We start from the raw sequence: 27,757 nt of genomic DNA, 5'->3' as shown, positions 1-27,757 counted from the left end.
ACTTCAAAACCTTATTGTCAAGACGTGCTGAAGGTGGGTGTGGTGTAGGAATCATGCGCAGGACACAGAGGCTCAGTCCAAAGGCTTTAGTGCAATAAATATATATCCAACCGAAGCAAAATAAGCCCGAAGGCAAAATGCACGACGCACACAGGCGACAAAACGAATGACGCACAAACATGTGCAAACAACCCTCTCAAACACTGGAGGGAAAATGTAGCTCCAAAACACGAAACAGTAGTACAATCACACACAACGACAAGCACACACAACGAGAACTAAATAGGGCACTAACGAGGACTAACAAGACACAGGTGTACAACATCCAGACAAAACCAATCGAACATGAAACATAGATCGGTGGCAGCTAGTACTCCGGGGACGACGACCGCCGAAGCCTGCCCGAACCAGGAGGAGGAGCAGCCTTGGCCGAAACCGTAACAGTACCCCCCCCTTGACGCGCGGCTCCAGCTGTGCGCCGACCCCGGCCTCGGGGACGACCAGGAGGACGCGGAGCAGGGCGTGCGGGATGGTCCCGGTGGAACTCCGACAGGAGAGATGGGTCTAGGATGTCCCTCCGCGGCACCCAGCACCGCTCCTCCGGGCCGTACCCCTCCCACTCCACGAGATACTGAAGACCCCCCATCCGGCGTCTAGAGTCCAAGATGGACCGAACGGTGTACGCCGGAGCCCCCTCGATGTCCAGTGGGGGCGGAGGAGTCTCCCCTATCTCATTGTCCTGGAGTGGACCAGCTACCACCGGCCTGAGAAGAGACACATGGAACGAGGGGTTAATATTCCTATACTCAACAGGTAGATGTAATCTATAACATACCTCGTTCAATCTTCTCAGGACTTTAAAGGGCCCCACAAACCGCCGACCCAGCTTCCGGCAGGGCAGGCGGAGGGGTAGGTTTCTGGTAGAGAGCCAGACTCGATCTCCGGGTGTGTACACCGGCCCCTCACTGCGGTCGAGATCGGCGCTCGCCTTGTGACGAAGGACGGCCCGCTGCAGGTGGACGTGGGCAGCGTTCCACGTCTCTTCCGAGCACCTCATCCAATCATCCACCGCAGGGGCCTCGATCTGGCTCTGCTGCCAAGGTGCCAGAACCGGCTGGTACCCTAACACACATTGGAAGGGGTTAGGTTAGTAGAGGAGTGGCGGAGAGAGTTCTGGGCCATCTCGGCCCAGGGAATGTACCGTGCCCACTCCTCCGGCCGGTCCTGGCAATACGACCTCAGAAACCTACCCACATCCTGGTTGACACGTTCTACCTGCCCGTTACTCTCCGGGTGGTACCCTGAGGTAAGGCTAACCGAGACCCCCAAACGCTCCATGAACGCTCTCCAAACACGAGAGGTAAACTGGGGACCTCGATCAGACACTATATCCTCGGGTACCCCGTAATGCCGGAAGACATGGGTAAATAGGGCCTCAGCGGTCTGTAGGGCAGTAGGAAGACCCGCCATAGGGAGAAGACGACAGGCCTTAGAGAACCGGTCCACAACGACCAGGATGGTGGTATTCCCCTGAGAGAGGGGAAGGTCTGTCACAAAATCCACCGAGAGGTGGGACCATGGTCGTTGTGGAACGGGCAGGGGTTGTAACTTACCCCTGGGCAGATGTCGGGGCGCCTTACACTGGGCACACACCGAGCAGGAGGAGACATAAACCCTCACATCCCTAGCCAAAGTGGGCCACCAGTATTTAGTGCTGAGGCAATGCACCGTCCGGCCGATACCCGGATGTCCAGAGGAGGGTGACGTGTGAGCCCAGTAAATGAGTCGATCCCGAATCTCGCGCGGAACGTACTTCCGACCCCCAGGACACTGTGGAGGGCTGGGGTCGGTACGCAACGCTCGCTCGATTTCGGCATCGACCTCCCACACCACCGGTGCCACCAGGCAAGACTCCGGTAGTATGGGAGTGGGCTCAACGGACCTCTCCTCCGTGTCATACCGCCGGGACAGCGCATCTGCCTTACCATTCTGGGACCCAGGGATGTACGTGATTTTAAATACGAACCTGGTGAGAAACATACTCCATCGAGCCTGGCGAGGGTTCAGTCTCCTCGCTGCCCGGATGTACTCCAGGTTCCGATGGTCAGTCAAAATGAGGAAAGGGTGTTGAGCCCCCTCAAGCCAATGCCTCCACACCTTAAGGGCTTGAACTACAGCTAACAGCTCCCTGTCCCCAACGTCATAGTTACGCTCCGCCGGGCTGAGCTTCTTACTGTAAAAAAGCACAGGGGCGGAGTTTAGGTGGCGTGCCGGACCGTTGAGAGAGAACGGCCCCTATACCAGCCTCAGACGCGTCTACCTCGACCTGAAAGGGTAATGCGCGGATCCGGATGCGCTAGCACCGGAGCCGACGTAAACAGGTCCTTCAGTCTCCTAAAGGCCCTGTCCGCATCGGCTGACCACTGCAGGCGCACCGGACCCCCCCTTCAGAAGGGACGTGATGGGAGCTGCCACCTGTCCAAAACCCCCGGATAAACCTCCGGTAGTAATTCGCAAAGCCCAAAAACTGCTGCACCTCTTTTACAGTAGTTGGGGTTTGCCAATTACGCACAGCGGACACACGATCCACCTCCATTCTCACCCCTGACGCGGACAACCGATAACCCAAAAAGGAGACCGACTCCTGGAAAAACAGACATTTCTCTGCCTTGACATATAGGTCGTGCTCCAACAGCCTCCTCAATACACGCCGCACCAGGGTTATATGCTCGGCTCGGGTAGACGAGTACACCAGAATGTCATCAATGTATACGACCACCCCTTGTCCCTGCATATCACGGAAAATGTTATCTATGAAGGATTGGAAGACTGATGGAGCATTCATCAACCCATATGGCATGACGAGATATTCGAAATGACCAGACGTGGTACTAAACGCTGTCTTCCATTCGTCACCCTCCCTAATGCGCACCAAGTTATACGCGCTCCTGAGATCCAGTTTTGTGAAAAACCGCGCTCCATGCAATGACTCCGTCATGGTCGCAATCAGAGGGAGTGGATAACTGTATTTCACAGTAATCTGATTGAGACCACGGTAATCAATGCACGGGCGCAACCCTCCATCTCTCTTTTTCACAAAAAGAAGCTCGAGGAGGCGGGAGAAGTGGAGGGCCGAATGTATCCCTGTCTCAAAGATTCGGCTATATAAGTCTCCATAGCTTTCCTCTCCTCTTGAGACAAAGGATACACATGGCTCCGTGGGAGCGCTGCTCCTGCCTGGAGATCAATCGCACAATCCCCCTGTCTATGAGGAGGCAACTGCGTCGCCCTAGTTTTACTAAACACGAGTGCTAAATCCCCATATTCAGGCGGAATGTGCAGTGCGGGCACTTGGTTTGGACTTTCCACCGAAGTCGCCCCCACGGAAACACCCAGACATCGCCCCTCGCACTGAGCAGACCACCCATCGAGAGCCCTCTGTTGCCACGAAATAGCAGGGTTATGGGTGCTTAACCAGGGAATCCCCAGCACCACTGGGTACGCAGGAGAGTCGATCAGATACAACTGTATAGTCTCCTCATGACCCCCCTGCGCACACATCCGAAGTGGCGCTGTGATCTCCCTGATCAACCCCGACCCCAACGGACGGCTGTCTAAGGCATGAACGGGAAAAGGTTGGTCAACAGGTAGGAGAGGGATCCCTAACTCAAAACAAAACTTACGATCAACAAAATTCCCAGCTGCGCCTGAATCTACTAGCGCCTTATGCTGGGAATGAGGTGCAACCTGTGGAAAACAAACAGGTATACAAAAGTGTGCAACAGAAAGCTCTGGGTAAGTGGGACGTCTACTCACCTGGGAGGCCCCCCCAGTGCGTGACCTGTTGTCGTTACTCCCGGAGAACCCTCCCCAGCACCTGGCCGTAGTGTGCCCTCCACGACCGCACATGGTGCAGGAGACAGGCCCCCTCGGGCTCTTCCTACTCCGTTCTCTAGCGCCGGCACCCCCGAGCTCCATAGGGCTCGGCTCGGAGGTGCCGGAGGGCGGAATGGACGGACTCCCCTCGGGACGTCCACGGGTGGCCAGCAGGGTGTCCAGACGGCTGGACATATCGACCAACTGGTCGAAGGTAAGATGGGTATCCCTGCAGGCCAACTCACGTTGAACGTCCTCTCGTAGGCTACATCGAAAATGGTCGATGAGAGCCCGTTCATTCCACCCTGCATCCGCCGCTAGAGTCCGGTACTCTAGAGCGAACACCTGAGCGCTCCTCCTCCCCTGTCTCAAATGGACCAGACGCTCCCCCGCCGCTTTCCCCTCAGGTGGATGGTCGAACACGGCCTTGAAGCGGCGGGAGAACTCGGCGTAGGTAATGGTGTTGGCGTCCATCTTCCTCCACTCGGCGTTAGCCCACTCCAACGCCTTGCCCGTGAGACAGGAGATGAGGGCGGAAACGCTCTCGTATCCCGAGGGCACCGGGTGTACAGTGGCCAGGTAGAGCTCTACCTGCAGGAGGAACCCCTGACACCCGGCAGCTGTTCTGTCATACGCCCTCGGGAGCGAGAGCCGAATCCCCCTGGGTTCCGAACCTGGGACTGGTGGACCGACCGATGGGATGGACAGGGTAGGTGGAGGTGTGGGTACACTGCTGGCCTCCCATCGGTGCATGATGTTGATTACCTCCTGTAGAGCGGTCTCCAGGTGTCGGATCTGGTCCTCTTGCCCACGAAGATGCTCCTCGAGCGACACAGGCGTCACTGCTGATTCCATTATAAAGGTGTGTGATTCTGTCAAGACGTGCTGAAGGTGGGTGTGGTGTAGGAATCATGCGCAGGACACAGAGGCTCAGTCCAAAGGCTTTAGTGCAATAAATATATATCCAACCGAAGCAAAATAAGCCCGAAGGCAAAATGCACGACGCACACCCAAAATGTGCAAACAACCCTCTCAAACACTGGAGGGAAAATGTAGCTCCAAAACACGAAACAGTAGTACAATCACACACAACGACAAGCACACACAACGAGAACTAAATAGGGCACTAACGAGGACTAACAAGACACAGGTGTACAACATCCAGACAAAACCAATCGAACATGAAACATAGATCGGTGGCAGCTAGTACTCCGGGGACGACGACCACCGAAGCCTGCCCGAACCAGGAGGAGGAGCAGCCTCGGCCGAAACCGTGACACTTATTCCTTATTATGTGTTTTTTTGCTGTATTTTTTGCTATTTATGAATGTATTATTCTATGTATTTTTATGGGCTATAGTAGTAAAGGCCAAATTCAATAGTTTATCAAATAATTTCTTTATACTTATTTTTTTACCTAAAAGGGTGCTAAAATTTTAAATCAAATAGCTAAATGATCCAACGGCTTAGACTTTTAGAGGTTGATAAGTGCATCGACGACGTCCCTCCCCCCCCCGGGACCGTACGTACATATCCTAACCAAAAGCCATGGATTACAGGCAACATCCGCACTGAGCTAAAGGCTAGAAGAGCTGCCTCTTCAAGGAGTGGGACACTAATCTGGATGCTTATAAAAAGTCCCGCTACGACCTCCGAAAAGCCATCAGGCAAAGCGTCAATACAGGAGTAAGATCGAATCCTACAATGCCGGCTCTGATGCTCGTTAGATGTGGCAGGGCTTGCAAACGATCATGGATTCCAAACGGAAACCCAGCCTCGAGCTGCCTGTGACGCAATCCTACCAGACGAGCTAAATGCCTTCTATGCTCGCTTCGAGGCAAGCAACACTGAACCGATGTGAGTAGGACCTTCAAACAGGTTAACATTCACAAGGCCGAGGGACCAGAAAAATTACCAGGACGCGTACTCAGAGCATGCACTGACATGCGCTGTCGTCACTGACATTTTCAGCCTCTCTCTGACCCAGTCTGTAATACCTAAATGTTTCAAGCAGACCACCATAGTCCCTGTGCCCAAGAAAGCCAAGGTAACCTGTCTAAATGACTATCACCCCGTAGGACTCACATCTGTTGCCATGAAATGCTTTTAAAGGCTGGTCATGGCTCACATCAACACCATCATCCCAGACACCCTTGACCCACTCCAATTCGCATACCACCCCAACAGATCCACAGATAACGCAATCTCTATTGCACTCTGCCCTCTCCCACCTGGACAAGAGGGACACCTATGTGAGAATGCTGTTCACTGACTACAGCTCAGCGTTCAACACCATAGTGCCCTTCAAGCACATCACTATGTTCAGGACCCTGGGACTGAACACCTCCCTCTGCAACTGGATCCTGGACTTCCTAACGGGCCGCCCCTTTTGCTGAGGCTAGGCAACAACACATCCGCCACACTGACCCTCAACACGGCGGCCCCTCAAGGGTATGTGCTTAGTCCCCTCCCGTACTCCCTGTTCACCCACGACTGCGTGGCCACGCACGACTCCAACACCATCATTACGTTTGCTGATGACACAACAGTGGTAGGCCTGATCATCGACAACGATGAGACAACCTATAGAGAGGAGGTCAGTGAACTAGCAGTGTGGTTCCAGGACAACAACTCCCCCTCAACGTCAGCAAGACATGGGGGCTGATTGTGGACTACAGGAAACGGAGGGCCGAGCACGCCCCAATCTACATCGACGGGGCTGTAGTGGAGCGGGTCGAGAGCTTCAAGTTCCTCGTGTCCACATCACTATGGAATTAACATGGTCCACACACACCAACACAGTCATGAAGAAGGCACCACAACACCTCTTCCCCCTCAGGAGGGTGAAAGGTTTTGGCAAGGGTCCTCAGATCCTCAAAAAGTTTTACAGCAGTACCATTGACAGCATCTTGACTGGCTGCATCACCGCTTGATATGGCAACTGCTTGGCATTCGACCGCAAGGCGCTACAGAGGGTTGTGCGTATGGCCCAGTACATCACTGGGGCCAAGCTTCCTGCCATCCAGGACCTCTATACCAGGCAGGGTCAGAGGAAGGCCCTAAAAATTGTCAAAGACTCCAGCCACCCAAGTCACAGACTGTTCTCTTTGCTACCGCACGGCAAGCGGTACTGATGCACGGAGTCTGGAACCAACAGGACCCTGAACAGCTTCTACCCCAAAGCCATAAGACCACTAAATAGTTAACCAAATAGCTAACATATGCTGCTGCTACTGTTTACTATCTATCCTGTTACCTAGTCCCTTTACCCCTCCCTACATGAACATACCTCAATGACCTCATACCCTTGCACATCAAACCAGTACTGGTACCCCGTATATATAGTCAAGTTATCTTTACTCGTTGTGTATTTATTCCTCGTGTTATTATTTTTTCTAAATATTTCTCTCTGAATTGTTGGGAAAGTCCTGTTGTTTACGAAGCATGTGACAAATACAATTTATTAGATTTGACCTAACATCCTTCTCAACCGTCAAACCCCACCACTATACAGTACTGTTTACATTACACAACAAACGGCACAGTCTGTGTTCCTCCTCCCATGTCTGTTGAAGGCAGAGATGAGTAGGAGGGAACAGAGGCCAAACGACTCCACTGCTGCTGCTGGGGCCTGCTTATTGTGTGTCTAATGACTAGGTGGGCAGATCCAGCACAGTGGCAAGGCGAGGGGCTCCCGTGGCAAGGTGCTAAACAAGAGGGATCTTGGGCAAATACTGTCTGTCTATCTGTCTCCACGGAGATAGTATATAAAGCAATGCTTTCTAATTAGTGTTCAGTCATAATGGAGTGTCACGATCGTCATACACAATGGACCAAGGCGCAGCGTGATATGCGTACATCTTTTAATAGTACTTAGCAACAACACAACAAAACGAAACGTGAAGTCCTCGGTCATAACACAAACCTACACGGAACAAGATCCCACAAAACACAAGTGCACAACAGGCTGCCTAAGTATGGTTCCCAATCAGAGACAACAAGCAACAGCTGATTCTCGTTGCCTCTGATTGAGAACCACCCCGGCCAACCTAGAAAACACATGAACTAGAAACTGAACATAGAACACAAAACATAGACCCTACACACCCTGGCTCAACATATAAGAGTCCCCTGTGCCAGGGCGTGACAGTACCCCCCCCCCCCCCAAAGGCGCAGGCAGCGACCGCGCCAACATAAACCCAACAGGGGAGGGGCCGGGTGGGCATTCCTCCTCGGAGGCGGATCCGGCTCCGGGCGTGACCACCACCCACTAACAACCCCCCCGTAGCGCCCCTGGTCTGGTCTGGCCCCGCTGGCTGGAGCTGGACTGGACATCGGTGGAGCGGATTGCTTAGGCTCCGGTGTGGAGCAGCTGACCGGTACCTGACCAGGCACCGGTGAAACAGGCACGGGCTGTGCCGGACTGACGACGCGCACCACAGGCTTGGTGCGGGGAGCAGGGACGGGCCGGACCGGGCTGGCGACGCGCACCACAGGCTTGGTGCGGGGAGCAGGAACGGGCCGGACCGGGCTGACGTCGCGCACCACTGGCTTGGTGCGGGGAGCAGGAACAGGCCGGGCCGGGCTGGCGACGCGCACCATAGGCTTGGTGCGGGGAGCAGGAACAGGCCGGGCCGGGCTGGCGACGCGCACCATTTGCTTGGTGTGAGGGGCAGGAACAGGCCGGGCTGGCGACGCGCACCACAGGCTTGGTGCGGGGAGCAAGAACAGGCCGGGCCGGGCTAGCGACGCGCACCATTGGCTTGATGCGAGGGGCAGGAACAGGCCGGGCCGGGCTGGCGACGCGCACCATTGGCTTGGTGTGAGGGGCAGGAACAGGCCGGGCCGGGCTGGCGACGCGCACCATTGGCTTGGTGCGAGGGGCAGGAACAGGCCGGGCCGGACTGGCGACGCGCACCATTGGCTTGGTGCGAGGGGCAGGAACAGGCCGGGCCGGGCTGGCGACGCGCACCATTGGCTTGGTGCGAGGGGCAGGAACAGGCCGGGCCGGGCTGGCGACGCGCATCACAGGCTTGGTGCGAGGGACAGGAACAGGCCGGACCGTACTGGGAACACACACCACTGGCCTTGTGTGGGGATCAGGAACGGGCCGGACCGGACTGGTAACACACCTCAGTACCTCTCGCCGTGCCTCTACACTCTCCTTCCCTCTACTGACCAATGGCCCCCATAACCTGGTGGCCTTCTCTCCTCGTCCACAAACTCGCCCTTTATCTGCCTCCAGCAGCCCCGTCGTCCATGCCGTGTGCCCCCCCCAAAAAAATTATTGGGGGTGCCTCTTGCCTGTCCGACGACGGCCCGGTTGGCGCCGCTTTTCCTCTCCTGCCTGGGTCTCCCCCTTCATCGCCCTCCGGTAACGGACGGCCTCCTCCTCCGTGATCTGCCCCCAACCGAGGAGGACATCCACTAACGTTACCTCCGGCGTTTGCTCCTGGACACGCTGCTTGGTCCTGTATTGGTGGGATCTTCTGTCACGATCGTCATGAAAAGTGGACCAAGGCGCAGCGTGATATGAGTACATACTTTAATAGGTACTTTTAATTACAACACAAAACAACAAAACGATACGTGAAGTCCTCGGTCAATAACACAAACATACACGGAACAAGATCCCACAAAACACAAGTGCACAACAGGCTGCCTAAGTATGGTTCCCAATCAGAGACAATAAGCAACAGCTGATTCTCGTTGCCTCTGATTAAAAACCACCCCGGCCAACATAGAACCACATCACCTAGAACAGAACATAGAAAACGAAACATCGACACTACACAAAGAAACTAACACCCTGGCTCAACATACCAAAGTCCCCAGAGCCAGGGCGTGACATGGAGACAGGGAGGGAGGCTGCTTGGAGACAAAATTGAAAGGGATTGCTTGATTGCCCCAAAGTGTAACGGAATCCAATGAAGGATCAATTCCACACTCCAGTGATCTTGTCATTTAAAACATTCTATCTGCTTGGTAAGACTGGAACCAGCATTCATCTGATGAATTAAAAAAGGTTCACTGTCCAATTGCAATTGCACACTCAATATTAAGTTTGCATTCTTCCCTCTGATCTTATTTAATTGGATTACTAATACATTTGGAATGTTAAGTACACTGACTCGAAGAAACATCAAAACTACACAGACTATACAACTGTGCAACTGCTCCTCTGTGTGAAAGTAGGGTTATACTGACTATATACTGTTTTCTCCATAACAACCCTGCACTGGTAACCTCTCCACTCCCCCTTCCACGTTTTGTACCACCTGGTTGAGTTGAATTTACAGATGGAGGGTGGTAAAGGGGGAGGGGTGACAGAGGAGTACCCACCTGGTGAGGAGTTTGTGAGATTCAGCATTAGTGTACTGGTAGTGTCTGTGTATTTATGTGTGTGTGTGTGTTGTGTTGATGTTTGAAGGTGTGTGTTTTGATGTTTATGGATATGTTTTTGGGTTTGTGTGTGTGTGTATGTCTGCTGTGAGTGTCTCAGGTGGCAGTGTTTGTCTGTTGGGGTCTCCTCACAGGGTATAAATACCAGAGGGAGGAAGAGAGACAGACAGAGAGAGATCCTTCCCATGGAGTAACAATCCATAGTGGGAGACACACCAAGCCAAGAATCAGCCCAAGGCCCAGAGACAGACACAAACACACACATACATGCACACTGTGCAGGCTGTGGCTCCAAGGCTTCCCCTGTGCCCCCATGTGGAGAGAAGCCCCAGGGGAACTGACGCCAGCTGAGACCGAAGAACAAGAAAAGGGCCCAGCTGACACACACACACACACACACACACACACACACACATTGGCTCAGCTGTTAGACTCTGTGGAAAGTCTGAGCGATACAGAGAGCTAGGAGTGAAGCAGACTGCCAAACTAACCAGGGAGAACACACACTGGGAAAATAGATACACAGAGATGGAGATAGGGAAAATGCCACTATGGGCACACCATAGGTGTGCCATGGTAAGAGTCAGATAGTTGTTTCATTGATTGGTTTAATTGATGTATTTGATAGTGGAGCTACTTGAGTGTATATTAATGGACATGGGTTGGCATACCATTGCAAATGTACATCGGTAGTCACATGGCATTATTGTATAAGGGAGCTACAGATGTAGGATCTTAATTTGCTACAGCAGCAAAAGAATCCTGCAGCAACAGGAAATGTGAATTATTATGTGGATTATAATTAATGGACATTTTTGTAGGGGTTGATACATTTTTCATAAGGGAAAATCAAGTCTGAAATTTCAAAGTGAAATTACAAACTTCAGAAGCCTTTTTAAATCTAAAATACACTACAAGTTTTTATTTCCTTCATTGCAGGAAAGTTCTCCTGCGACAAGGCGATCAAATTAAGATCCTGCATATGTACAAGGAAATTGACTATGGGAATGAGGACAACAGTTGTTTTTGAAGTCTTAGCCCTTTACAATAACTACTTCAGGGTCCACTTGGAACAACTCCCTCTGAATTTGAATGGCATATAAAAAATATAGGCCTATCCTTCTTTCTGAAATAAAAAATCCTCTATTTTTCTGGGTGCTCTAAATGCCAGTCAAAGCCTCCTAGGGCTTCAATTCTCTCCAGCCAAGAAAATGACTAATAGAAGTGATTGACAGTCCTCCAGTGATAGGTGTGTCCATTTAGCAATGTCACTGTGTCCAAGGCAAAAATAACCACAGCAGTTCCCTGAGCACCAGAATTGGGGGAAGAGAGAAATAATGTTTTTTTGGCAGTGGATCGATCGCTGAATGTCTCATGCATTTTACTGAAGATCTAAATGCCACTCAGAGTGCACATAGGGTGGAAGGTAACTTAGCGGTTAGAGTGTTCGAGCTGACAAGTTGAAAAATCTGTCGATGTGCCCTTGAGCAAGGCACTTAACCCTAATTTGCTCCAGGGGCGCTGTAGTACTGTGGCTGACCCTGTAAAACAACATATTTCACTGCACCTACAGTATCTAGTGTATGTGACATTTAAAAAAATGTAATTAGACCCCCTGAATGAGACATGAGTCCCCCTAAATGCAACAAAGTTAATCTTTGGGGATCTCTAAATAATGCTAATTTAACCATTCTCCTATTTGTTTAAAATGCAATTTGTACTGCTACTACAGTGGTAAATATTAAAATAAAAGCTTATTCCAAATTAAATGAACACCCCCACCTCTGTGTCATGTTATTTATTTTATTATCCCAATGTGGCTGCACTTGTCATCCTGGTACAGTCCTGTATCTATTTTCTTTCTACAGAAAAGGTCATTTTGTCAGCAAGATGCATCAATTAATTCAAGCTACAAGAGTGTACAATTGTCGAATGTCATTACACTTTTTTGGTATTTTGTAACAGATGTCTCCTTCCATTCATAATGGCGCGGAATTGGATGCTGGAATTATTTTGGAGTGGAAGAACATGCGCAGGTAGCCTACTATTTGAAGTGATTTGTTTGACAATAAGATGAAAACATCATGACTGGTTATGTTCATGCCAAATTTAAAGGTAATACATTTTAACCGTTAAATGACATGTCTTTACTATTAGGCCCATACATTTTTTGGCACACATAGGAGGTTCCGTAAAAAATATATAGATCCCTCCCCCCCGAATGTCATGGAATAATTTGCTCTCTGATGCAACTTATGGTATAATACAGAACTATAATACAGATCTCAGATCTCCACTTTATAGAAATTCCACCAGATTTAAGTTATACTGGTAGGACTAGGACTGTTCATCAAACTAACGTGTCCCCTACCGCTTCTACTCCCATTTCTCCTCTCCTCTCCTCTCCTCTCCTCTCCTCTCCTCTCCTCTCCTCTCCTCTCCTCTCCTCTCCTCTCCTCTCCTCTCCTCTCCCTCTCCTCTCCTCTCCTCTCCTCTCCTCTCCTCTCCTCTCCTCTCCTCTCCTCTCCTCTCCTCTCCTCTCCTCACTATGGAGGAGGGGACCCTGGAGACATATGCCCCCCATGCCGGCCGAGCTCCATCACTCCTACTCCAAGTTCTCAGACTGGAAGTTCAAGCTGTTCCGGGTCAGGTCCATGGAAAAGGCCCCGCTGCCTGGGTAGACACAGCCTGAGAGAGGGGCCTTGTCTGGGGTCATGGCCACTCCACTCCTGGGGGAGATGGTGGGGGATATGGTGGGTCTCTCAGGGAATGTGATGAGGCTGTGCCTGGTGTGTAAGAGCAAGGAGAACGTGGAGGGGCTGGGGAGGAGAGTGGATCTGAAACTGCCGGAGATGGACACACACATGAACCACCTCAGGCCAGTGAAGAAGTAGAGTGGTTGTTAATCAGCAACAATCTCTGAAGTGTACTTTCACTCTGTTTAAGACATACAATAATTGAAGATCAGAGAGACAGTATTTTGGTCTATGTAATATCGTAACGTTCTGGTGTGTGTGCAGGTGTACAGTATGTGCCGTCTCTGTGGAGTGGCCCTGAGGAAAGCCAAAGGTCCAGAGCATGAGATCCACAGGCTTCTGGATGAGGCCAGCAGGAGTGCCCTGCAAGGCCACCAGCTGGCCAGAGGACATCCTCAAGGTCTTCAAAGTGGATGTGGCGGGGGACATGGAGACTGTCCACCCCCCATCCTTCTGCCAGCGCTGCTGGACGTTGGCCATGCGAGGAGGGGGCTTCTGCAGCTTCTCCAGGACCCATGTCCTTGAGTGGAGACCCCACACCACCCACTGCTCCCTTTGCCTACCTTTGCCCCCTTTGAAACCCTCCCTACAGCGGAAAGGGAGGAAGAGAAGGAAGCCCCCTCGTGGAGTCCCAACACCTGGCCAAGAGGACCAAGTGGGACGTCCAGGATAATGCTGATACTGTTGGGGAGAAGAGAGCCTGGAGAACAGAGACAGAGCACCACCAGGGACCTGGCCTTAGACCCTGGGTGAGACCCAGCTTCCAGAGAGCTCAGTGGGTGAAGAGCATAACCGTCTGCCAGAAAGAGCACCTGAGTGCCAGGCTGCTGACCGAGAACCTCCCTGTGGACTTCCTGAGCTCAGACACCTGTGAGGTGTGTGACCACCTGCTGTCTGAGCCCGTCCAATCCCCCTGCAGACACCTCTTCTGCCGCAGCTGCATCACTAAATACATCTGCTCTCTGGACCTCCACTGCCCGGCTTTCACCCTGCCCTGCGCCCCTGTCGACCTCACTGCCCCGGCTAAGGCCTTCCTTGGGGTGCTGCACTCCCTGCCGCTCCTCTGCCTCAGAGAGAGCTGTGGGGAGCGGATACAGCTGGACTCCTTCAGCGCCAACTGCCTGGGTCATCAGCTGGAAGAAGAGGAGGGTGGCCGCAGGTCTCCAGAGAAGAGCCTGGACAACTTCCTGCCTGTCAACAAAGGGGTAGGCCCCGACAGCATCTCTTGTCACTGACGAGGCGCGCCCAGAAGCACCGGCTGAGGGACCTGAAGACCCAGGTGAAGGTGTCTGCAGACAAGGAGGAAGGTGGAGACACCAAGTCGGTGTGCCTGACCCTGTTTGTGCTAGCTTTGAGGGAGGGAAACGAACACCGGCAGGCAGACGAACTGGAGGCCATGATGCAAGGTTGGAGTCTGGGCATTCAGGGGCTCACACATAAAACCAACACGATTTAATGTAATCACAGGCCTTGGTTCACTTATTGTTAAGATTAGAGTATTGTATGTTCAAAGATACAGTTTGCATAAACATTCACAACTACGCACTGTAGGGGATGTTTGTAAATGAAAAAGCTTGATACACAGTCTGTCTTCTCTTTCCTCTCCCTCTCTCTCTCCCTCTCTCACCTCTCCTCTCTCTCTCTCACCCCCCCTCTCTCTCACCCCATCTCTCTGTCGCTCCCCTTTGCATTCTCTCTCTAATGCACAATAACAACTTTTGTCAAGAGCCTGTTAGGCTCAAAACAACATCAGAAGCACTTGTATCTGCAAATTATACTGGCAGCACAGTCCTCCACTCTGGGGAATAGAGGCCAGCTGGAGTCTGTTTTCATCTGCAGCCAATACATCAGTTTATGCCAGCTTCACTGATTCACCCCGCTGTCCCCGGCATAACATTTATAATGACAACAAATGCAGGGGTGCAATTAAGAGGTATTCCCTACTGAAATTATCAGCAGAGTGCTAGAATTAGCTTGTGGACTTCTGTCTTGGTACATGCCTTTGTTTCTCTCTTTCTACTCCTCTCTCTCTCTCTCTCTCTCTCTCTCTCTCTCTCTCTCTCTCTCTCTCTCTCTCTCTCTCTCTCTCTCTCTCTCTCGCTCTCTCTCTCTCTCTCTCTCTGCCGGTTCCGACGATACGATGTGGCCCTGGTGTCGGCCTTGAAGAACCTGGAGGAGGACATCATGGAGGGGCTGAGGGAGCGAGGCCTGGAGGACAGCACCTGTATCTCAGGCTTCAGCGTCATGATCAAGGAGTCCTACAATGGCATGGGCGACTTTAGTGAGAAGCAAGGCGGAGGGCCAGCCATCCCGGAAAAGGTTGTGCGTTTCTCCATCACCATCATGTCCGTCTCTATAAAGGCTGAGGGAGAAGATGAGGCGATCACCATCTTCCGGGAGCTCAAGCCCAACTCAGAGATGTCTTGCAAGCTGCTCTGTCTGATGTTTGTGGACGAGTCAGACCACGAGACACTCAGAGAAGTCCTGGGGCCTGTGGTGGCCAAAAGGAACGCTATGAAGCACAGCCGTCTCATTCTGTCTGTGGGCGGCCTTTCTCGTTCCTTCGGCTTCCACTTCAGGGGCACGGGCTACAACGAGAAGAAGGTGCGAAATATGGAGGGTTTGCAGGCTTCAGGCTCCACTTACATCTGCATGCTGTGTGATGCCACTCGGGCAGAGGCCTCCCACAACATGACTCTCTACTCTATTACCTGCAGCCACGGTGGAGTGCTACGAGCTCTGGAGGACCAACCCTTATTCTGAATCCACTGAGGAGCTGCGAGACCGGGTCAAAGGCATCTGCCAAGCCCTTCATGGAGACCCAGCCGACCCTGGACGCCTTGCGCTGCAATATCGGCAACGCCACCGAGTTCTACAAGATCTTCCAGGATGAGATAGGGGAGGTCTACCACAATGCCAACCCCTGCCAGGAGCAGCGTAGGAGCTGGCGGGCCACCCAGAGGAAGAATATGAAGCTGAGGAGGCGGTGTGTGAGCTATTGCACTCAGAGGAGCGGCAGGAGGCCCTGAGGGAGCTGATGGGGCTCTACCTCCAGATGAAGCCTGTGTGGCTCTCCACGTGCCCGGCCAGGGAGTGCCCAGACCAGCTCTGCCGGTATAGCTTCAACTCCCAGCGCTTCGTAGAGCTGCTCTCCACTGTCTTCAAGTACAGGTATGATGGCAAGATCACCAACTACCTGCCCAAGACTTTGGCCCACGTGCTGGAGATCGTGGAGAGGGCTGGAAGACGTGCTGAAGCACCACTGGCTCTACACCTCTAAGTACCTGCATAAGTTCATGGAGGCTCACAAAAACTATGCTAAAGCCGTGCAGGCCACTATTGACCCTGTAGAGAGTCAGGAGACACAGGAGGATGCTGACATGTCACTAGATGTCCCATACTTTTGAAAATATTGTTTTGATTTGACAGTTCTTTGGGACTTTATGGATTATGACAGGAATATGTCTTAGCAACAGTATACCTGATTCTAGTCTGTTTTGTACTGTTCTGTTTCAAACTTAATATTTACTCTACAATATGAACTGCAGTATATATTTATTAGTAGTGACGTAGGGGGAAAATACTTTATTCTCGAAATACACATTATTATTTATTGTTGAAATCCTAAAAATGTTATTTGATCCATTATTTACTTTGAGGAAATTTGAAAAGGCTTTCTACCTTACATTTCATTTTCATACATAATTTCCGAAAGGTGGCTGAATGTCCTTCTCAGCCTCTGCATTTTATATTGGCGTTTTATATTTGTTAATTTTGAGTTAATGATTTGAGTGCAGAGATCAGACATCACTTCCTCTCCTCTGCTTTTAGCATGAAGATAGTTGGTGTTTTATCTCTGGGTGCCTGTGAAATATGGGGCAGTTTATTGTATTGCATGGGTTATGACACATCCATGAATTTATCCAGAGAGGTTATTTATGGGAGAAAATAAAAGCACTGTAATGGGAGAATTGTGTTAAAGAAGCTCACATTTATGATCGCTGTATTAATTTATCTCCAGGGCTGGAGCAAAATGGAATCATGGAGACTCAAATTGTATTTGTTTCGGGGCTGCCTTCTAAAACAGATTGCTTTAGAGTTTATATTCGGGTTCCCAAGGGCCAAAATGGATGCCTAGGTGACTTTGAAACCATTTGTATCTGTTTTAGCGTTTGCACAGAGAATGAGAAATGATAACACTCTACCTCTTTTCATAAAATAAAATATAAACTGCCCTTTTCGTTGATCGCATGAAAATGCTGTATGGTACACTACTAGGCCTAACACCCTTAGGCTTGCCTCAAGAAATATTTAGATTATCTTTATTGAATCCTCACACGCCCTGACTCTATGACTCTTCTGGGGCTTAGCACAGCCATTTACTTTAAAATTAAACTGAGGGAAGGAAGAGAGCATTGAGAGGAACTGAATTGATTTGATAGTTTATTTGTTTGATTGATTGATGTTGTTTATCTCTGCGTCACCATTTTGACTTGTGACAGGCAATTTAAAAAAATATATTTTTGATGCATTCAATGTTCTGATTCTATTTTACTGTCATGAATTTAACCATATTGTGTACATATTTTCATAATGTATCATATTTCATTTAACAGTTATCACAGTCACACAATAACATCATGTTTTACATGACAGTATGTTTAATAATGTATTTTCATTTATAGAATAGCATTTGCTACATGAAGGATGATGAATATGGTTTGTTTGAATCTCATATCAGCAGTGTATTCAATCTGCTGGTTTGTCATGTTTCAAGAGTACATTTAAACTCAGGAAAATAACAACTGTTGCCAAAACACTCTTTTTTATTTAAATGAAAATAACAATATGTACCCTACTGCACATTTATTCACTGTTCATTTGTTTAATGTGTATTTGATTTAGTGGTTTTATTTACCTATTTATTGTTTGATGATTACTGAATTAATGTGCATATACCTCTCTACAATGTAGCAAACAATGTATCATACTATTAAACTTTCCTGTGATTATGTTATTGATAACTGAGCATATGTGTTGGTTTACAGATGGGGCAATTAATATGTAATTACTGTGTGAACTGGTGAATAAAAACAAGTTTTAATCATAACATATTTTGTGAATGGCCTCAGAAACATTCAACCACAGAAAATAAATTATCCTCCATTGGTTTAAATACAATTGTGCCAGTCCAGACATTATGCGCCTACCTTCCGAAGTCCATTTGGTTTAACAAAACTCATGTACTAAAAACTTCCTCTGAAAAATGTCTGCCAAAAATGAGGATTAACACAACACAGCCATCAAGACTTATAGCCAATGGGGTTCAAGTCCGGAGACTGAGATGGCCATTGCAAAATGTTGATTTTGTGGTCAATCAAAAATGTATTTGTGGATTTTGATTAGTGCTTGGTGTTATTGTCTTGCTGGAAGATCCACTTGCGGCCAAGTGTCAGCCTCCTGGCAGAGGCAACCAGATTTTTGGCTAAAATGGGTTAGGGTTAGATTTGTTTTATTACTCTTTCTCTGAGAAATTGTATTAGTATAAATAAAATTTGAGCATGCAATATAGCTTAGTATTTGTATTATTTATTTCATACAGTATTTTTTGCTCCTCTCTATCAAGGGTGCCAATTGTTATGGACCTGACTGTATGTTTATTAATCAGTTGATCAATTAATGTGTAGGCCGTCATTGTAAATAAGAATTTGTTCTTAACTGACTTGCCTAGTTAAATAAAGGTAAAACATATATATATTTTTTATGAATAAGTGTAATTCTGGTCATGGTCAGACATCACTTAAAAAACCTTCTGATGAAAACGCTTCTTGGAGGGGGTCATCTTCAGCATCATCGGGCCCTTCCTGTGCAGGGGCTTCGTGGGGCTTCGTGGGGCTCCTCGTCAGGGGCAGCACCTGGTGTTGCGGGGTCATCTCCTGGCGGGGCAGGCCCCTGTGATACTTGCTGTTGCCCTGTGAGAGCCTCACCAGCAGGCTCTCAGTAAGCTTCATACACTGGGCATGGACCCAGTGGCCTCCCTCCCCTTTAGAGCAGTAGATCATGGCTGGCCGCAGCAGCTCTGTGGAGTAGTAGGGGTCCCAGGTGTTGGGGTCCACCTGGCAGCCCAGGCAGCATTTAACCCAGTAGCCTGTCTGGGACTCATCCTCCTCGTCCTCTTCGTTGTACGTGTCCTCCTCTCCCTTGCTGCTGTCCTCCAGCTTGTGGGGCTCGCGGCCGAAGTACAGCTCCTCAGATTCCTCCAGAGGAGCGAAGTCCTCGAAGTCTGTGGACTCCTGGCTGCAGCCCTGGGTCCTCCCCCTCTATTTGGAAGCACACCTGGTAGAAGTAATGGCCGTCGGGCAGGGTCTGCCTGCCCTCAGAGGGGACCCTGATTAGAGCGCTCCCTCCACCCAGGCTGCCTCTGAACCAGGTGTGGCTGTGGCTGATTTCCCCGGTACACGGAGGGGCCTCTCTGGGCTCAATGCGGATTCCAGAGTCATCCAGCACCACACTGCTGCACTCCATCCTCTTCTGGGTCTCTGACTGATACCCACCCAAGACGATGTACTCATGCGGCTGGCGATGGCACTGGTGATGGACAGGCCGGTATCAAGGAGCTCCTACAGGCTGACGTGCAGGAACTCCACCCGCAGGTGGAACACACAAGGAGGACAGGAGTGATAGGACAGAGTGTAGCCACCTAGAAAGTAGACACAGTTGTCTCTTGCCAGAGCCAGATGGAAGGACTGGCCATGAGTGAGCTCAGGTATGGTGTGGGCGGAGCAGCAGCCAAACTCAAGGTTGATGATGAACACCTGAGGAGGGCAGTCCACAATTCTGTTCCAGTTCTCAGTAGTCTGAATCCCCAGCCGGAATGTAGGATCTGCCCCCAAACACAACGCAGGCCCTCTTCCCCCGGCTGTGCACCATGCTGATGGTGTGGCCATTTCGGGGCCCTGGCTGCTCTCCCACTAGTTCTCTCTCCTGACAGTGCAGGGTCACTTTGCGGTTGCAGCCGTGGCTGTCCAGGGTCAGCAGATAGAGGCTGGAAGCCTCCATGAATGAGGTAGCCCTCTACGTGATGGTCTTTCTGGGGGGCGGGAGAAATAACGAGGAGGCAACTTGATTTAACGCTGATTGCTTTTAATAGAATATTTATGTGCCAACAGTGAAACAATTAGGTACCGGATCCGGGCAACGAACAAAGTAAAATCTGAGATGTGCCGGATCCTGTTCCGGCAGGATCTGGCTCAAATGAAGCACTGGTGTGCTCCCTCTACACTGCAATAACAATGAGCTGGTAGTACAATTACAGTTCATGTAATAACAGTTGAAGAACAATGATTGTGTTAAATGATTTCAGAACGTTAATTTGAACCATAGCTAGGCTGTTTACAGGAGAGTTTGTTTCTCTGCAAAGAAAGGTTTTCTTGTACATTTGCTTCAGTGTTCTTATTGTTCTGGTGATATAAACTTGAATAACCAAAGGCAGCCTTGAAGACAATCTGTTAAGAAGTTAATAGGAATACCAGTCATTTATACTGTTGCAACTGTAGTGCACCAATCCTTCTATTCTCTCTCTTCAGCTCATCCTCTCTGTTCCATCACATTCCTCGAATGAGTTAGCCCAGGTCTCAGCTGTGGACTCCTCACAGTGGCAGTGTAAAAGCTGGCTTTGTTACACTGAGTCACAGATGTACAGACAGTTTTTGTTGGCAAACTGCTTTCACATCTAAGTGAAGGTGGCCATTAGCTCTTTATCTCACTCCCTGTGTGTGTGTGTGTGTGTGTGTGTGTTTGTGTGCGTGTCTGTCTGTCATTGCATCTGCAGATCATTAAGGGACCTCATTGTATCCATCCCATTTTGTCAGTGAGCCCTACAAAACCATGAGCTGGAGAGCCATCCATCATTATCCCCTCTGTGAACAGTTTGGCATTTCCCACACCACAGTTGAGTGTCAGGCGTGTAGTACCATGTGCAGTCAGTGGGACTGTGATTCATGTCCTCTCACAGTACACTGCACCTGATGCATGACTCACATATTAAACTGTGTTGAAGGAGAGGAAGGGAAGAGAACAGCACAGTACAGCTTTATTTCCTTTTATTCCTAGTTCTACTCAACCTTTCCTATTAGACCTAACCACTTCTAGTGTATTCTACAGGAGGAGAGAGCGAAGCGCACACACACATGCATGCACGCACACACACACGTCTGCTACTCATTAGCATAATGTTTTTGTGTTTTTTGGAGGGGCTGTGAGAAGACTCAGGTAGTTTGCAAAACAAAGGCTGCAACCATGATTGCCTGGAAGAACGTTAGAACTCAAAACAAACAACCAGTGGAACACCTGTGTCTCTCTCTGAGCTGTTGTTTGAAGTGGCGAGGGGGGTGGGGAGGGGAGGAGGAAAGGATAATCTATTTACCCTCCAGCTCCAGAAACAGGAAATAAAGCATTCCTCTAACAGCTAAATAGGCACTGTGGAAATGTTTTTTCCATGAGTTAAGATAATAGTCATCCAAATCAGCACTGAATAACAAACCTGCTTAGTCAGTCAGACCTTACCAACACAGTTCTGTTGAAGGTATGCTTTATGCTGCAGCTGGGTCTGTGCAGTGCTGTGTATGTGAGGCTCAGCAGTGAGCCATGGACCCTGAGCCATGCAGGGATTTGCAGTGTATAATTGATATCTAGAACAGAGTAATTAGAAAGTGCTCTAGCACCTGTTTCTGACCCCGTTATAATGTTTCACTACCTGACGAGTCCTCCCCTGCAGGATTCCGGTTTTGACAAATGGGTGCAGTGAGAGTGGTGATGTTCTGACGATCATAATTGCTGCAGTGTTTATCACTGTTTAATGCAATGCTAATCGCTCCCCTTGTGGTGATTGGGATTGAGCAGAACAGAGTCGGCAGCGGGATAATTCAGGGTAATTCCACCTGGGTCTGGCTAATATGGCCGTCGTGATACTGTATTCATCATCATCTTTGCGACAAGTGAGCCTTTGATACTGCTGCAGCTCCGCTCTCTCTCCTATTTAATCAGATTCTATCCCTCTCTGTTCTCCTTCACCGCTCCATTCTATCCCTTTCTTTTGAAATTTTCCCTGTCTCTCCACCACTCCCTCTTTCCCTTATATCTAATCTCTGTCTACATCTCTGTCTCTGTTTCACGCTCACTGTCTCACTCCTGGAGGCCCTCAAGCGTTTCTGCAGCCCCTCAGAACAGACCTAAGACCAGTTCCTGTCTTCCTTCACACACCTAACTCCAGGTCATTCTTCTTCACATACCTGACTCCAGGTCAGTCTACTTCAAACACCTGCTGACTCATGGTCAGTCTCACAGTCTCACACACCTAAATTGAATTTTAAATTGACCATTGTTGTCAATGAGGAATTTTCCAATTCAATGGAAAACTGAATTGACCCCAAACCTGGTTTCACAGGCCCGCAGGTTGTGACATACGATCATGTAGGGCGTGTATTAAGTTTATACACAGACATCTGTATTTTCTCCTTTGATCTTCCCCTCAAAGGGAGTACTGGGAGAGGACGCACTAGTCTGCCCTCCGGACCCAGTCATCTCTCTGGGGAGATGGAGAGATCAGGGGAGAGCAGGCAGAGGATGAGGGATGGAGAGGTGGATGCTTTGTAAACAACAGGTGTGGACTAACAGTGAAATGCTTACTTAAGGACCCTTCCCAACAATGCAGAGAGAAAGAAAATAGAAAAATAATAGAAAAGTAAAACACATAATAATAAAAGTAATAATAGCTACACAGTGAGGTAATGATAACTTGGCTATATACAAAGGGTACCAGTACCAAGTCGATGTGCAGGGGTACGGGGTAAATGAGGTAGATACTGTATGTACATATAACTAGGAATAAAGTGACAGACAGTAAACAGTATGTGATGAGTCAAAAACTTGCAAAAAGGGTCAATGCAGATAGTCTGGGTAGCTATTTGGATAATTATTTAACTAACTATTTAGCAGTCTTATGGCTTGGGGGTAGAAGCTGGTTAGGGTCCTGTTGGTTCCAGACTTGGTGCGTCGGTACCGCTTGTGTCATGATTGTCAAGAATGCTGTAGGTGGGTGTAGTGGTGGAATCAAGCGCAGGACACCGAAGTATAGTCCAAAAGACTTTAGTTCAATTTCCAACAAGGAAAATACGAACAAACTTGCCCGAAGGCGAAACTACGCACGAAGGCGACAAAACAAAAGGCGCACTAAACATGTGCGTAAACGCTCCAACACAGTGGAGTAAAGCTCAACCGAGCGAATAAGCAATATACAAGCACAACACACGACAGAAATAAATCAATCACACACAACACTAGACAAACACAACGAGAAACGTATAGGACACTAATTACGCTAAACGAGAACAGGTGTCACAACAAACAGACAAAAGCAAACGAACATGAAACATACAACGGTGGCAGCTAGTATTCCGGAGACAACGAACGCCGAAGCCTGCCCGAACAAGGAAGAGAGGCAGCCTCGGCCGAAACCGTGACAGTACCCCCACCTTGACGCGCGGCTCCAGACGTGCGCCGACTCCGGCCTCGGGGACGACCTGGAGGACGCGGAGCAGGGTGCGTCGGGTGCCCACGATGGAATTCCGTCAGGAGAGACGGGTCCAAAATGTCTCTCCTCGGCACCCAGCACCGTTCCTCCCGGACCGTACCCCTCCCACTCCACTAGATATTGGAGACCCCCATCCGACGTCTCGAATCCAAGATGGACCTCATGGAGTACGCCGGTGCCCCTCGATGTCCAATGGGGGCGGAGGAGTCTCCCTGATCTCACTTTCTTGGAGTGGGCCAGCTACCACCGGCCTGAGAAGGGACACATGGAACGAGGGGTTAATACTTTTATATTCAACAGGTAGTTGTAATTTGTAACACACCTCGTTCAACCTTCTCAGGACTTTAAATGGCCCTACAAACCGCCGACCCAGTTTCCGACAGGGCAGGCGGAGGGGCAGGTTTCTGGTAGAGAGCCAGACTCGATCACCAGGTGCGTACACCGGTCCCTCACTGCGGTGGAGATCGGCGCTCGCCTTATGACGTCGGAGGGCCCGCTGCAGGTGGACGTGTGCAGCGTTCCATGTCTCCTCCGAGCGCCGCGCCCACTCATCCACCGCAGGAGCCTCGATCTGGCTCTGCTGCCAAGGTGCCAGAACCGGCTGGTAACCCAACACACATTGGAAAGGGGTTAGGTTAGTGGAGGAATGGCGTAGGGAATTCTGGGCCATATCGGCCCAGGGAACGTACCTGCCCACTCCTCCGGCCGGTCCTGGCAGTATGTTCTAAGAAACCTACCCACATCCTGGTTCACGCTGCTCCACCTGCCCATTACTCTCCGGGTGGTAACCCGAGGTGAGGCTCACCGAGACCCCCAACCGCTCCATAAAGGCTCTCCAGACCCTGGAGGTAAATTGGGGACCTCGATCAGACACAATATCCTCGGGTACCCCGTAGTGCCGGAACACATGGGTGAATAGTGCTTCGGCAGTTTGCAGGGCGGTAGGAAGGCCCGGCATGGGGAGCAAACGACAGGCCTTAGAAAACCGGTCCACTGTGAAGGAGGAAGGTCAGTAAGGAAATCCACCGAGAGGTGAGACCATGGTCGTTGTGGAACGGGCAGGGGTAGTAACTTACCCCTAGGCAGATGTCTAGGCGCCTTACACTGGGCGCACACCGAGCAGGAGGAAACATAAACCCTCACATCCCTTGCCAACGTGGGCCACCAGTACTTGGCACTAAGACAGTGCACTGTCCGGCCGATACCAGGGTGTCCAGAGGAGGGTGACGTGTGAGCCCAATAGATCAATCGATCCCGAACCTCGAGCGGAACGTACTTCCGACCCTCCGGGCATTGCGGTGGACTAGGGTCGGTGCGTAACGCCCGCCGAGCTCAGCATCGACCTCCCACACTACCGGTGCCACCAGACACAACTCCGGCAGTATGGGAGTGGGCTCCACGGACCTCTCCTCCGTGTCATACCGCCGAGACAGTGCATCTGCCTTACCGTTCTGTGACCCAGGGATGTACGTGATCTTAAATGTAAACCGGGTCAAAAACATATTCCATCTTGCCTGGCGAGGGTTCAGCCTCCTCGCTGCCCGGATGTACTCCAGGTTACGGTGGTCCGTCAAAATGAGGAAAGGGTGTTGAGCCCCCTCAAGCCAGTGCCTGTACCACGGCTAACAGCTCCCTGTCCCCTACGTCATAGTTTCGCTCCGCCGGACTGAGCTTCTTGGAATAAAAAGCACAGGGGCGGAGTTTGGGTGGCGCGCCTGACCGTTGTGAAAGCACGGCTCCTATACCGGCCTCAGACGCGTCCACCTCTACCTGAAATGGCAAAGAGGGATCCGGATGCGCCAGCACCGGGGCCGAGGTAAACAGGTCCTTCAGCCTCCCAAACGCCCTGTCCGCCTCGGCAGACCACTGCAGACGCACCGGACCCCCCTTCAAAAGAGACGTGATGGGAGCTGCCACCTGTCCAAAACCCCCGGATAAACCTCCGGTAGTAATTCGCAAACCCCAAAAACTGCTGCACCTCCTTCACAGTGGTTGGTGTTTGCCAATTACGCACGGCTGACACCCGGTCTACCTCAATCTTCACCCCTGACGCAGACAACTGATACCCCAAAAAAGGAGACCGACTCCTGGAAAAACAGACACTTCTCTGCCTTAACATACAGGTCGTGCTCCACCAGCCTCCGCAACACTCTGCGCACCAGGGCCACATGCTCGACACGGGTAGGCGAGTACACGAGAATGTCATCTATGTACACAACCACCCCCTGCCCCTGCATGTCCCTGAAGATCTCATCCACGAATGATTGGAAAACTGACGGAGCGTTCATCAACCCGTATGGCATGACAAGATACTCGTAATGGCCCGAGGTGGTACTAAAGGCTGTCTTCCATTCATCGCCCTCCCTGATGCGCACCAAGTTGTACGCGCTCCTGAGATCTAATTTAGTGAAGAAACGCGCCCCATGCAATGACTCAGTCATGGTCGCAATCAGCGGGAGTGGATAACTGTACTTCACCGTGATCTGATTGAGACCACGGTAATCGATGCACGGGCGTAAACCACCATCCTTTTTCTTCACAAAAAGAAACTCGAGGACGCAGGGGAAGTGGAAGGCCGTATGTATCCTTGTCTCAGAGATTCGTCTATGTAAGTCTCCATAGCTTTCTTCTCCTCCTGAGACAGAGGATACACATGGCTCCGTGGGAGCGCACCTCCTGCCTGGAGGTCTAACGCACAATCTCCCTGCCTATGGGGCGGCAACCGCGTCGCCCTCGACTTACTAAACGCAATAGCCAAATCCCCATACTCAGGGGGAACGTGCAATGCGGGCACCTGGTTTGGACTCTCCACCGAGGTAGCCCCTACGGAAACGCCCAAACATCGACCCACACACTGGGCAGACCACTCCATCAGAGCCCTCTCCTGCCATGAAATAGATGGGTTATGGGTACTCAACCAGGGCATGCCCAGCACCACCGGATACGCAGGCGAGTCAATCAGAAATAGCTGAATCATCTCCTGATGACCCCCCGCGCACACATCCTAAGTGGCGCAGTGACCTCCCTGATCAAGCCCGCACCCAACGGACGGCTATCTAGGGCAGGAACGGGAAAGGGACATCAACAGGAAGAAGGGTAATCCCTAAGGCTAAACAAAACTTCTTATCAACAAAATTCCCAAGCCGCGCCTGAATCTACCAGCGCCTTATGCTGGGAATGAGGTGCTACCTGTGGAAAACGCGCAGGTATACAGAAATGTGCAACAGAGAGCTCTGGGTGAGTGGGGCGCCTACTCACCTGGAAGGAATCCCCAGTGCGGGACCTGTCGTCCTCTCCCCTAGGAGGCCATCCCCAGCACCTAGCCGCGGTGTGTCCTCCCGACCACAGTTGGTGCAGGAGATGGACCCCCTCGTAAGCCGACCCCTCCTCTCTCTAGCGCCAGCGCCCCGAGCTCCATGGGGCACGGCTCGGAGGCGCTGGAGGGTGAAATGGACGGACCCCCTCGGAACGTCCGCGGGTAGCTAGCAGGTTATCCAGCCTGATGGACATGTCGACCAACTGGTCGAACGAGAGGCTGGTGTCCCTACAGGCCAGCTCCCGACGGACGTCCTCGCGTAGACTACATCTGTAGTGATCGATGAGAGCCCGCTCATTCCACCCTGCATCTGCCGCTAGAGTACGGAATTCTAGGGCGAACTCCTGGGCACTCCTCTTCCTCTGCCGGAGGAAGACCAGACGCTCCCCCGCCGCGTTCCCCTCCGGGGATGGTCAAACACCGCCCTGAAGCGGCGGGAGAACTCGTCGTAGGTGATGGTGTCCGCGTCGATCCTCCTCCACTCCGCGTTGGCCCACTCCAACGCCCTTCCCGGAAAGGCAGGAGATCAGGGCGGACACGCTCTCATGTCCCGAGGGCGCCGGGTGCACGGTGGCCAGGTACAGCTCCACCTGGAGAAGGAATCCCTGACACCCGGCCGCGGTCCCATCGTAGGCCCTCGGGAGCGAGAGTCGAACTCCTCGGGGTTCCGGAGCGGGAATGGGCTGACTGGCCGATGGTGCTGGCAGGGAGGATGGCGGTGGAGGAGTCCCCCAGCCTCGGATGGTGGTGATCACCTCCTGCAGTGCGGACCCCATCTGCAGGATCTGGTCACTCTGTTCACGGACCTTGTCCTCC

At 51.0% G+C, this 27,757-nt stretch overlaps 2 pseudogenes; one reads left to right on the top strand and one right to left on the bottom strand.

Annotated features, from left to right (window-relative positions):
* The first annotated feature begins 12,826 nt into the window (after positions 1-12,826).
* LOC121577175 lies at positions 12,827-16,441 on the top strand (annotated as a pseudogene).
* A 2,393-nt stretch (positions 16,442-18,834) lies between these two features.
* On the bottom strand, positions 18,835-20,093 carry LOC121577176 (annotated as a pseudogene).
* Positions 20,094-27,757: the final 7,664 nt, after the last annotated feature.

This window comes from Coregonus clupeaformis, chromosome 11 (genome assembly GCF_020615455.1).
Source record: "Coregonus clupeaformis isolate EN_2021a chromosome 11, ASM2061545v1, whole genome shotgun sequence".
Taxonomy (NCBI): domain Eukaryota; kingdom Metazoa; phylum Chordata; class Actinopteri; order Salmoniformes; family Salmonidae; genus Coregonus; species Coregonus clupeaformis.
The sequence above is the reverse complement of the archived record's forward strand: the minus strand, read 5'-3'. Positions and strand labels throughout refer to the sequence as shown.